General features: G+C 38.2%; 1 non-coding gene across 1 annotated transcript; it reads left to right on the top strand.

The window, feature by feature from the left end:
- The first annotated feature begins 3,434 nt into the window (after positions 1-3,434).
- TRNAR-UCG (transfer RNA arginine (anticodon UCG)) lies at positions 3,435-3,507 on the top strand. Its single transcript has one exon. It is a non-coding gene; the product is annotated as a tRNA-Arg (tRNA).
- Positions 3,508-12,968: the final 9,461 nt, after the last annotated feature.

Raw genomic sequence — 12,968 nt, 5'->3', positions numbered from 1 at the left:
GTGATAAATTTCCAGTAATATTCATTAACACACCAAAAGTTCCAAACAGTGCCTTACAAGTAGAGTTAACTTGAATTGAAGGGGTTATATTTTTAGGAGTGATTAATTTTTGGGAAAGAAAGTTTTTGGCTTTCTACTACTCCATCTTGATACAAAAAAAAGGAAATGAAGGAATCTTCCAAAGAAAGGAAGGAAGTCATCAATTTGAAAATAAGTAACTCTATATATGGATGCGTAGATCATGCAAAGAAGTAAAGTAAGTACTGAAGAGCCTTGAGGCAAGTGTCTTAAGGCGAAACATCGATGTATACCAGTGATGATGACAGTGTTCCATGTAAGTGCAATTTGTTAACATTCATTTAAAGTAGAACTCATGTGAATGATATCTGATTTTTATTCCACAACGAATGTTTGAAATACAAACTGAGTAGAGAAAAGTATCTTCTGTATAATTCAGTGTTCATATAAAAGTATTTGTTTCGAAAGATTTTTTTCTTTCGTGTAATTCAATATTTAATGAAAGTAGCTGTTTCAGGAGGACTTCCTTTCAGTTTGTGTCTGAAAGTTACTTCTTTGCATGATCTACACATCCATGTATAGAGTTACTTATTTTAAAATTGACATAACACAGTAAATTTATTTTCAATAATAAAATATTTCACAAACTTTTATTTTACTTCATTATAATTTAATAAACCTGAGAACCAAATCTCCATATTTGATTCATTGCTATATATACTGCAGAACAAAAGCATACAATTTTGAATACATTTCAAACTTACTTTTGAAAGAACTGTCTGCTGAAATTTTACGTTATTCATGTAACTAGTAGAATAGGCATGATGATAGATTTTGAATACTATTCTACAATGTTGGAAAATACATTATATTACATCGTCTATTATATATGAAAGTTTATTAGGTATGTTTTATAATACATACACTACAACTTATAGGTTCAAAATTCGCACCAAAACACTTCAAAGTGTCGTGGCATCGCTTGTGACGTCACATTCGAGTAGACTATATGTAAATACTAAAAGCTCGTTCATGAATTTAATGATGACTATTATTAAATATGACAAAAGTGTATCGATGGGTGCAGTCCCTCAATGTATTGATACATCAATAAAAACTTCGAAAAACTCATTTACGTTTTTTCCGTACAAAAAAACACGGAATGTCTCAAACTTGCAAGATGACTTCCAACGGGAAATTTGCCCAGTACTCGGATTTATTTTTGTGAAGATTACTTTGATGTAAGTATCTACTTGAATTTGTAGATTATAAGCCAGTATCATCTTGGACGAGAATTGAATTCAATAATAAACAAAACTTTTGAGGTTAGGTTTCTCCTCTCGTGATTTTCACCCTTATTATTTTACCTTATATTGGGCACAGATATCCTTCGCCTTTCAAATGTACTCAACTTTTGCCCAGGAGAATCTGAAACAAATAATTCAATGCATAAATGTGTGGTAAGAACGTAATTTTAGAAATATAATTTCAATATTATACCTACCACTAATATTGAAGTATCTTTCAAAAGCATTTATGAAATCTACACTTATGATGCACTGTTTGGAACCTTTGGTGTAGTAATGAATATTACAGGAGTTTTTCCCAACACCAAATCGTTATTTTTAACACCTCGACACGTGTTTCGATCACCAAGTGATCATCTTCAAAGAGGAAGATTGAAACTGTTTAAATCTTCCTCTTACATTTCGGAAAATATTGGCATTCATTCTGAGGTATATTTGGTGTTTGAGAAATGAATCTACCTAACGATTGATAAATGTTTCCCAGGCAGTAACTTCAAAAATATCTCTCATGAACTATACTGCAGCTTGATGATTACATCCCTAGCTATCAAAGTTGACAACGCATAGAGAATACTTGCCTGAGGCTAATTTATGGTCTCAGATGTCATCAACATGTGTCACAATTCAGAAATAAAGCTGTTGAATAAATTAGATTTTTATATGACTGTATGTTATTATACTTACTCATGCAATAGAATAAGGTACAGATGTGCAGGGCTCAATTATTACGTCTATTCTAACCCATATACTCTTAGATAATTTCTTAAATTTCTACTCTCGATCCACCCCTCATCAGGACCCAGATACAAAACCTTCCCCCGAGACTTCATAGGCGACTTCAAGCGTCAAATTCACAGCCAAATAAAATTAGATTTATTATAAAGCTATTTAAGATTACCCAAGTACTTTGAACACGAGAGGAGTTGGGACAAAGAAAGCTGAACTTGGAGTGGTTCGGCAATTGAAAACGCGGACCTCGATGCCACTTGAGTTGAGTGGACTGTGGCTTGCTGTGGGAAACCTGCTGTTCTCACCGGTGATTTCTTTTGTGCGGGAAAACAACACTCATGCATGGTCTTGCAACCAGTTGGGATTCATTATTTCGATAGATCGTGATTCGTTGGATATGTTTCATTACTAATGTGTTGAAAAATGGTGATGAAAGTGTTTCATTTCAGCAAAAATTTCTAAACAAGCAATTACATAAAAACAATAATATAAAATAATACGAGTGAATAAACACAAAAAATGATTATTCGCCCCGCTTGAAAATATATTACACACTCAATATTCTTAACTTCATCTGGCCAGTTGTACCGAAGACAAGTAATAAGCATAACTAATCAAGAAATGAAATTAACGACAAAGATCTGTCTGTATCTATAGACTAGGGAGGGTGAGTGTAAGCTATCAGCATCCTTCCGAGGAGTTGTCCTCTTTTGAGTTACCAACCAAGTTCTGTTTGGGCCACGCTAGTATTTTTTCCCATTCCCCACTTAATCCTCAACCTTAGTGATCTGGAGTGACCTTTGGTTTTTGAGCCGTCTGTTTTCGCACAGATGTTACATTGGAAGGTATATACAGTTTGATGAAAAACTATACTGGGGATTTATATGTGTTTATAGAGGTACGTCAATAAATAAGATTATTTTTAAAGTCTTTTGAGTTGATGTATACATTTTTTAATTTGTTGTACTATTCAGTAGTAAATTTTTGTCTTGAATAATCGACAGGAGAGTGCTTTTCTGGCAGAAACCAAATATGAAAAGTAATATACATATCCCAACTTTCATACGCCACGCTTCTACTGAGTACCCTGTATATTTTTTTTGAAAGGTGTTATTAAATAATGTCTGAAACTTCTATATGCTTTTTCTTATTTCACACCTTCATCTCAAAGTACTAATGGAAGCTCAATGTTGACACACGCTGTATATCTGAAATTTAGGTACATTATATTCATTTGTTAGGATAGTTAGCAAAAAGTGATAATTTCAATAGAACATTAGCGATTTAATTTGTATCTAATGTATTTCTGATGGGGGTTGATATCAAGAGGGGTTGATATTGTCCTGTCGAGTTTATGGACTCTCAGAGGGTAAGTATGACGACCGTGTGGCCTAATGGATAAGGCGTCGGACTTCGAATCCGAAGATTGCAGGTTCGAGTCCTGTCACGGTCGATTTTTTTCATTTTTGTTCAGGAAGTGAGAAAATCTATTTGAACAAATTTCAATTACTTCACAGGATTTTTTTTAATTTTGAAGAAGGGGTAACAAAATGGGAATGTATATTTTTTTAACGCATACAAATTCAGATGACAAATGAAACATTTCGATTCAGATAGTACATTCATCCCGAAAATTATATACAACAATAATGGAATAATTCATATGAGTCTTCTGGAACTAAGTCATAGGTTGTTTCAAAAGTTTTGTCGGTTTCAATGTCATGGGTTTTTGTAGCTCCTTATCTCAATAAATATTTATCCTACTGGCCTCATACATCGGTGAAACTAAGAGGCTATTGAAAGTTTGCATTGCAGAGCACAAGAAACACACACAGCGAGGAGAAACCAGCAAATCAGGAATAGCAGAGCATGTTTGGACTCATCAAAACATAACATCAAGTGGTTTCATGCTGAAATCATCCACAAGGAGGAACACTGGCTTGAGAGAAAATTCTAAGAAGCCGCATATATGCTGTCCAACAACGCTAGCGTAGAGATACGCAACATATGGAAACCTATAATCAATCGGAACACGACGAACTCCCGCCAAACGATCAGCTCCCGCTAAAACTGATAACTTGGCAACCTATGAATATGTCTAGACTACCATTTTCAGACGACCTGAAACTATATCATAAAATCGACGACATTACTGACTGCTAACGTGTACAACATGAATTAGATGTAATCAATCTTTGATGTAATAATAATCGTCTACAACTGAACGTATTCAAATGTAAAACAATATCATTCACAACAAAAAAACGAACTTTAATGTACGATTATTCAATCAACAATACAATGTACAATCAACCGTGTACACGAGATAAAAGATCTTGGTATAACATATGACAGTAAATTAACATTTACAACACTTATAAGGAATATGACTGCTGATGCAAATATGATGCTTGGACTCATTTACAGAAATGGCAAACATTTTAAAAGTATTGCCATCTTAACATTGCTATATTTTGTGTATGCCAAATCAAAGTTAGAGTATGGCTCTGTGTTATGGAATCCAATTTACGACTTCCAAAAAATATCAATTCAGAGCTTGCAAAGGAAGTTCCTAAAATACTTATTGGACAATACCCCACGAGAGGCATCGATCATAACATTTTGTTGACATGATATGATATGACATCTTTGGAAAATAGGAGAGTTATCTTTGGTATAAAATTCCTTTCCCAAATATTGATAGTACGGTTCTTTTATCCGAGATCAATTTCTTAGTACCAAGAAGTGAAGGTCGACACAATCTGAAATTCTATTGCAAAGCATTATGTACTAATGTTATGCTTCGATCACCATTGAATTTTATGTGCAGTAGTAAATCTGTGAACATTGCGATATTCACTTCGACTCTCTGAACGCCTTGGAATCATGTATCCACAATCACTTTTAATAATACAATTAATACCATTTGTATCAGTACTGTTACATTGCATGATTTGTATCTTTTTGTGTTATATACTCAATTTTTCATTCTTCTTTTGAAATTCTACGTATACGAATTTTTTTGTACACTTTGTTTTAGCATTTACTTTTATACATTTCTATATTCCATTATTTATAATATTTATTTCATATATACTCTGTAATAATAACATTTCCTGTAACTGGGTACTCCTGTTGGAAATAAATTGCTTTTTTTCATGAAGCGGAGATAGTGAAGATGGGATGTAGGTGAAAGCACTCGAATGACCTATAAATAGTCAGATCTCGCAGCAATGAGTCCAGTTATTACCTGAAGACGATTGTGGATACTATTAATCGAAACGTCGTGAAGTGACTCGGCTTGGAATCTTTTAATTTTTGATTTTCATTCCTTGTTAATAATTTTTAATTTTCATCTCGTATTCAATTTTTGATTTTTTAATTGTTGCTTGTATTTTATTCCATTGTATTTTCAGTTTTTTTGCTTGATATAATTGTTATTTTTCACGTAGTCTGTTTAAGTTTTATGGATGGTTTCAGGGATGTCAAATCACTTTATATCATATTACATATTTATCATATTACCCATTTTATTAGTTGATGCAACGCTTTTGAGCGAATTGCATCAAATATCATTTTCATAATCGACACACGAAATAAATGATTCATTTACTACTATTACCATAATTGTCGCTGGCATTTTGGAAATCCAATCTTTCAACAACTGCATGTTACAGTTACCACACCCCTACCATATAGAGACAGTCAGGCTGCAATTCTACCACCAACGTGAAATAATGGTTGTTTTATATCACCGGGGCGTGAAGATACCATTAAAATAAAACATTCGTTCTAGTACTGAGGGTCAACCACAACTCTCACACCCACTAGACTAATTGTGCCCCATGCGGCCGCGAAATACACCCCTTGAACGCCCCCTGTCGTTGCCACTGTATGTAAAGTGTCAGTACAACTACTCGTTCATTCCCGCTTTTGTCGATAATTCTAATTACGTCCTGGTGAGAAATGTGAAGCAGCAGGAATATGATTGTTGGTACGAATAAAGCATGACTGTTTGACCTAGTAAATTATTGTTGAAAAGTAGCGATTTTGGTTTTTACCTCCATATGCAGTTGATTCATTGAAATATCTCCCAAGACTGGACGTAAAAAAAATGTTTTATAAAATATAATCTCCAAACATTCATCTCTCCTAAGGAACCTACAAAGTACGTTCTGGTAAATGCCGGAAAACAACTACTTCTTCGGCTACAACCACGCTGGACATTGAATTATATCCAACAAATATCTATTGTAACGAATTAAAGGATTAACTGTCTTAGACAAACTTATTTTTAATAATATTCCACTATCACAACTAATTGATGTACAACACTTAGCAACTAACGCTTAATTTATCTTTACAGTTCGAATTCTTGGTACAGACTGCCCTCTCGGGTGAAAGTCATCTTGAATTGGGTCAGGTTGGAGCCTGGCTCCCTTACCCTCTGAACTGATGTTTGCCAGAAGGACAAACGGGTCATGACTGAAGTGGTTGTTATGGTATGGCGGCATGAGTGTTCTCAGACATCAGTACCGCCCTTCACGGTGTACCCCTGCCTGTCTGGGGTGAATTTGATGAAAACGTTGTTCATCTTTCAACGAAAGATATAGGGGCCTCATTCGACAGAGTGTCGAGGCCTTCTATAACGGGAGGGGTCGTCTACAGTATAATCCATAGCTTTCCTAACTAATATGTTTTCATGAGTTTCTGCGCCATCAAAAACTCTCTGATTTCTCGACTGAATGGACTGCCGAATGGAAGGCAGCTGCAAATCTCTGCGGATGGCTCCATTCCGCACGAACCAAGGAGCATTCACAATCATCCTTATTAACTTGTTTTGCAACCTTTCCAAAATGGAAATGTTGGACGGAGCCGCTTGTCCCCAGACGCCTGAAGCATACATGATGACAGGCTTGAACATCGTATTATAGATGGTAATTTTATTTTTCAGACTCATTTTTGATTTTCTGTTTATCAGAGGGTACAGACGTGCTATCCGATCCTCGATCTTTGATTTGACGCACGTTATGTGCGGGTTCCAAGTGAGCCTAGGGTCTATTAGAAGGCCCAGGTACTTTACCCGCGCTTGCCAGTTAATCTCCCTTCCAGAGATTCTCACTTTTTTGGCCGGAGATTTCAGTCTTCCCATGGTTATTGCCTGAGTCTTATCCGGGTTCACTCGGATCTTCCAATCAAGGTACCAGCGCTCGAGGTCGTCCAATGCACGTTGCATATAGACGACACCGAGCTCCCGACGCATGGAAGATGAGAGGAGAACCGTGTCATCGGCGTAAGGAGATATCTTCACACACTCGGACCTCGGAAGGTCACTGGTGTAAAGTGAGTACAACGTCGGAGAGAGCACGGCCCCCTGTGGCACTCCAGCAAGGATCTCTCTGTTATCAGACAGAGATCCCTCTACTCTAACCTGAAATGTCCTGTCTTTCAGGAAGGACCCAATCCACCGGACAAGGCCCCGACGTAGGTCGAACGCATTTAATTTGTGCAGAAGACCTTCGTGCCAAACACGGTCGAAGGCCTTCGAGATATCTAATAGGACGATGTGCCCTTTTTTTTGTGTTTAACTCGCGGATAGTGTTTTCGACCAACCTTAAAGCCTGTAACTCAGTGGAGTGGTCTCTCCTGAAGCCAAATTGTTCATCAGGCAGAACATTTCGGTCCTCAACTTCTTCGTTGAGCCTTTGGAGAACAACTCTTTCAGCCAGCTTAGCCGCCGAAGCGAGTAGACTGATCGGGCGGTAGTTCTGTGGGAACAGCGGTTTCTGACCCTGTTTTGGGATCATGACGACGACCGCATGCTTCCACCTACTGGGGAAGTGTCTGAGGGCTAACGAATTGTTAATTATGTTTAATAAGCATTCAACGCAGTTGTCCGGGAGCCTCTTCAACAACTTGTTATTTATTGAGTCGACCCCCGGTGTGTCCTCTCGGGACGAGAAGCCGGCTTATATATTTGGCAACGACCGTGCTAGATTTCTCTAGTTATTTCTGTAGTGGCCTAGACTGTTCGCGGCGACTTGTCGAGATCATTCCTTTCGCGATGAGTCATATGTTTGGTGTCTGAGATAGCGGTCAGGGCCGGCTTCAGATTCATTACATTGCCCCCTTCTTGAAGACGTTTCGTCCCTGAATGTTATCCTTGGCGTGTGTCGATACCTGCAGGACTCCCCATATCTTCACTGTGAAGTTCGATGGAAGTAACACTCCACAGTTTTCATGCTCGGTCGTGGAAGATGGATACCGCACACCAAAATCTGGATGCCGCTGGATCTGAAGATCGTTTCCCACATGCTTCTCACAATTTTCCAGTCCAGCCTGTCGAGCCCAGAGGTTAATTTCGGGATCGCCAAGTCCACGAGATTCTGGTCGAGCATCGTCTCCTTCAGTCTAGTAAGACTCCTCCAGACATCTTCATAGGACGGTTTGTCTCGAGAAAGCTTTTTGGTCACAAAGTAGAAGATGTTTCTCTGATCCTTCTTCAACTGTAGCACTCCTCCGAATTCTGGATTATGTGCTGCTTGGAGCTGACCGAATTTCTTGTTGAATACCACAGCGATACCCTTGCACATTTGGAGATCCTCTACCACGCAGTGAGCTAGTGCGTAGTCAACTGGAACCTTGAAAAGGTCTCGTGGCTCTTCTCGAGTTACCCCATGTAAGCCCTAGGCTTTTCTCGAGGTGGTTTATGGATTCGGTCATTAATCTTTTTCATGATTTTGTACGGACCTTCCCACGAGTTCCGCAACTTCGGTGATAAACCACGGCGTCGCTTAGGGTTGTACAGCCAAATTAGGTCACCGGTTTCGAATTCTCCAGCAATCGCCTTGATGTCATATGCCTTCTTCATTCTATCGCTTGCACTCCGGATGTTCAGACGGACTCCTTCATGGATGTCGTCAATTCTATGCCGAAGCTTGCTGACATAATCTTCCCCCGCAGTGTCTTGTTCTGGCGGCGTCCCAAACTTCAGGTCGCAAAGAAGCCGCAGCTCTCGGCCCATTATAATACTTGCAGGGGTTTGGCCGGTTGACTCGTGCACTGCTGAAAGATAAGCCAGCAGAAACAGGTGGAGGTATTGGTCCCAGTCTCTTTGATGGTCAGAGACTACCTTGGACAAATGGCGGTTTATGGTCTTATTCATTCGTTCCACCATTCCATCGGACTGTGGATGTAAGGTTGTGGTTCTGGTCTTTCGAATGTCCAACAGTTTACATATTTTTTGGAACAGGTTGGACTCAAAATTTCTGCCCTGGTCCGAATGCAGCTCCAATGGGACACCGAATCGACATATCCATTCCTTTACCAGGACGTCAGCGATGGTAAAGGCTTCCTGGTTGGGCAGGGCTTCTGCCCACTTGCTGAAGTAGTCCATGGCTACCAGGATGTATTTGTTTCCATGGTCGGACTCTGGAAACGGGCCGGCGATGTCGATGTCGATTCTCTCGAAATGACTACCCACGTTATACTGACGCATTGGAGCTTTCGGTCGTATCGTAAGTCAGTTACTGGCAGCGCATAAATCACACTTTCTGCACCAGTCCTTGATGTCGGCTTGACAATTAACCCAGTAAAACCCTTATCTTACTTTCTGGAGGGTCTTCGTTACTCCCAGATGTCCTCCAGTGACTCCATCATGGATTTCTTTGAGCACCTCCCGTCGTCTGCTTCTGGGTACCACTGCACTGTCTGGCGCCTTTCTTCTGCACCGTCTTCAGACTCCAACACCCGCTTCAGAACCCCGTTTTCCAAGGTAAGGGAGTTCCATTGAGCCCAGTAGGACTTAACCGCTGGCAAATAACCTGCTACCTCCTGCCACGATGGTCTTCGATTACTTCTTCCATCCGATGACTGAACCAAGATCTGGGTCTTTATCTTGGTCTTCCTTGATTTTATTATCCTCCCAGTTGTTGTTTACGGCTGTAGTTCTATAAATAGCTGCTTCCTTCTCTTCTGCTCGTCGGTAATGTGAGCAGCAATCGGGACATTGTCTCCGTGACAGGGCATCTGCATTTTTTACGGGGGCTGACGATTGCCCCTTCTCAAGGAACCTCTCTAGTTTTCTTGATTTGGTGTTGGTTCTTTGAATGCTTGGACATTTGCTACGCACATGCCCAATTTTCCCACGGTTGCAGCATCTTATTTTCAGATTAATTACACTATGCAAAAAACCTCCCAGAGGTTAGTTTTGCAGATGTTCCTCATTCATCCAGCATCATGACCAGCTAAAATCATTTGAGTAGATCTACAGACCTGTATTGAGGTATTACCTCGCATTAGTACTTGGCACTCGATTAATTTCAACGCGGCTCGACTGCATGTATGACACTAGTAACTAGTAACGGGAAAAACTACTTTCTCGGCTGATACCACTATGGATGTTGACTTATATCCAGCAGTTATGTACCAGAACTGTATGGTGAATTAAAACTTTAGTAGCTGAATCCAACATATAATCTAGTTTCTTTTGCAGAATACTGCTTCGGAAAGTGTCCAATGAAGATTTATAATATATAAATGTATTCAAATGATTAACATAAATGAATATATCAGTGGTGCTTTCCTTGCAGTACTTATGGTTGAAATATTGAACATTAGTGAAAATCAGATGCGATGGGAAGGTGTGTGAAATTGTTACTTACTGAGAATTCCTGATCAATTAATATTGTTTTTCAAGAGTTTGTACAGGAATATCATTACAGATAGTTGGCGTCGCTGTTCTGGAGATAATATTTTGAATTCAGGTGAGTCCAAAGATCTTGTTGAGTTATAGTTTGGCTACTTGTGATCGCTTAAAAAATGAATACTTCAGATACACTAATGATCTTCAAACAAGACTCAACCTCTGACGGAAGCAAGAAACTCTTTGGAATGTTCGAAATAGATGAACATTTCAATCTAGCAGACCACTATTATAATATTCATGCAGTCATTGTTTGTTCACTGTGGTTCTGGTGTTGAATTTGGTCCATTATTACGCCTTGGTCAAAGACGAAACGGACTGGTTTAAGTTTGACGATAGTCGTGTCACGAAGTGTTCTGGCGATGCCTTGAATCTATTGGAGCCTCTGGAGACACCCTACATTTTGTTTCATAAGAGAAAGGACATTGGTAGATCAAGATCTTCAGATGATGTGGTGCTGCAGGTTTTTCCGGGTTTTCCTGCAGCTGAAAAAGCAAATGCGCCACTGGAATCAATGAAGTCGCCCCGGAGTGCCAATTTATTTTTATTGTTGTTTTTTTTTATCGTTGTTTTAATAAAATTTTCTATATACTTCAGAAATTTGTTCTGAATTTTCTCTAGTTCTTTAATATAGGTTTGATACCCCGTAAACCAAGTAACGGAAGCACAGTCCAATTTTGAACTCATCGACGAAAATTTGAGTGATTTTACAATATCTATATTAAAGAATGAAAATGTTTCGTATGGTTACGAAACTCAGCACCTGATTACCAGATTTCATAGTATCTCGAAGCAAAGGTGTGTGACTATCAAATGAAAGTTGTTCATATCTCATCTCAAGACTTTTGGTTTCTGTACCATACCATCCATCTCATAACTGAAATAACTGAATACGATTGGCTCATTTATGCTTGATTTCTGAACATTTATCAAGACTGAAATATATTTTGTTCTTCAAACTCTAATCTGATACGTCATTTATATCATTTTGCAGATATGCACAGAATAGCTTCAAATCATCAGAAAAAAGAAGACAATATGATTATTTCATATTTGATGTTGAAATGAGAATAGAAGTGGTTCTGAATTTAACCCTTGTTGTACACCTAAATTAGCTGAACGTTTTTCTGAAATTTTTCGATTATATTTCACGTTGGAATAACGATTTTAACGGTAACTTTTCGTTAGTTCCAACAAGTTTTTCAAAGTTCCATATTTACTAGGCTCTACAATCAGAACATGATGAAACTGTTTGAAAGCTTTATGAATTTCAGTGAAAGCAACGTCTAGCTGTATTTGATTATCAGAAACGTCGAAGGCTTCATTATCAAATTAAAATAAATTTGTTTCAACATTAGACTTTGGTCTCAAATAATATGTTCATTAAAAATAATATGTTTAAACAATTATGACGATGAAGATATGATTGATGTACCTCCATAATTTTGAATATTAATTTTGTCTTCGGATTTTTATATAGGTGTTGTAATAAAATTTTTCCATGGATGAATATTGATTTGATAACTGAATTGAATATACGGAGCAAAGGATATTTCTTCATATTTTAATCCTCTAAATACTTCGAAACACTTTTTGCTATAATGTCACCCCAAATACTGTAGGAGCTATTTTTATATCGCATCAATCTCATTCATTACTCAAAAATAGACAAGAACTGTCGCTACTGATTTTACCCTGATTAAAATCCCTGCGCCGCCACTGCTTGCCACCAATCATCAAGCAATCATGACAAGTGCGTTTTTCTATTTACGTAAGGATAAAACTTCTCGTATATTCAAAAAGAATGATCGTTCGGCCATTTCATCCACGCTTGATTGACTATTGAAGAAGAATCAACACACAACAGATGCTTCCAATGAGTAATGATCTTTATCAATTTAATTGATGTGTCGGCTGACCTCAAGATGGCGCACGAGGCGGGGCTAAATATTATTCTTTCTCGGGGTAATAACATGCCTTCCAACGAAGTCGTGTCTGTTTTGGTATTGTTGTTTTTCGATTTGAGAGATGACTTGATGATAGTGTTTTGGAAAGGTAGACGCAACACTGCGTCTTTGTTTTGATGAATGTGGATTTTTCAATGCGGTGGCTGAGGTTCTCATCAAAACAATCATGGTTTGACAGTGATTTGTTTGTTAATAGAAGTATATAATTCTTTCATTGGCGAGAAGACTGGTAGGTATTCAACG

This window comes from Leptinotarsa decemlineata, unplaced genomic scaffold, assembly GCF_025532065.1.
Source record: "Leptinotarsa decemlineata unplaced genomic scaffold, Ldec_3_MD MMD2_tig00000008_RagTag_RagTag, whole genome shotgun sequence".
Classification (NCBI taxonomy): Eukaryota; Metazoa; Arthropoda; class Insecta; order Coleoptera; family Chrysomelidae; genus Leptinotarsa; species Leptinotarsa decemlineata.
The sequence above is the reverse complement of the archived record's forward strand: the minus strand, read 5'-3'. Positions and strand labels throughout refer to the sequence as shown.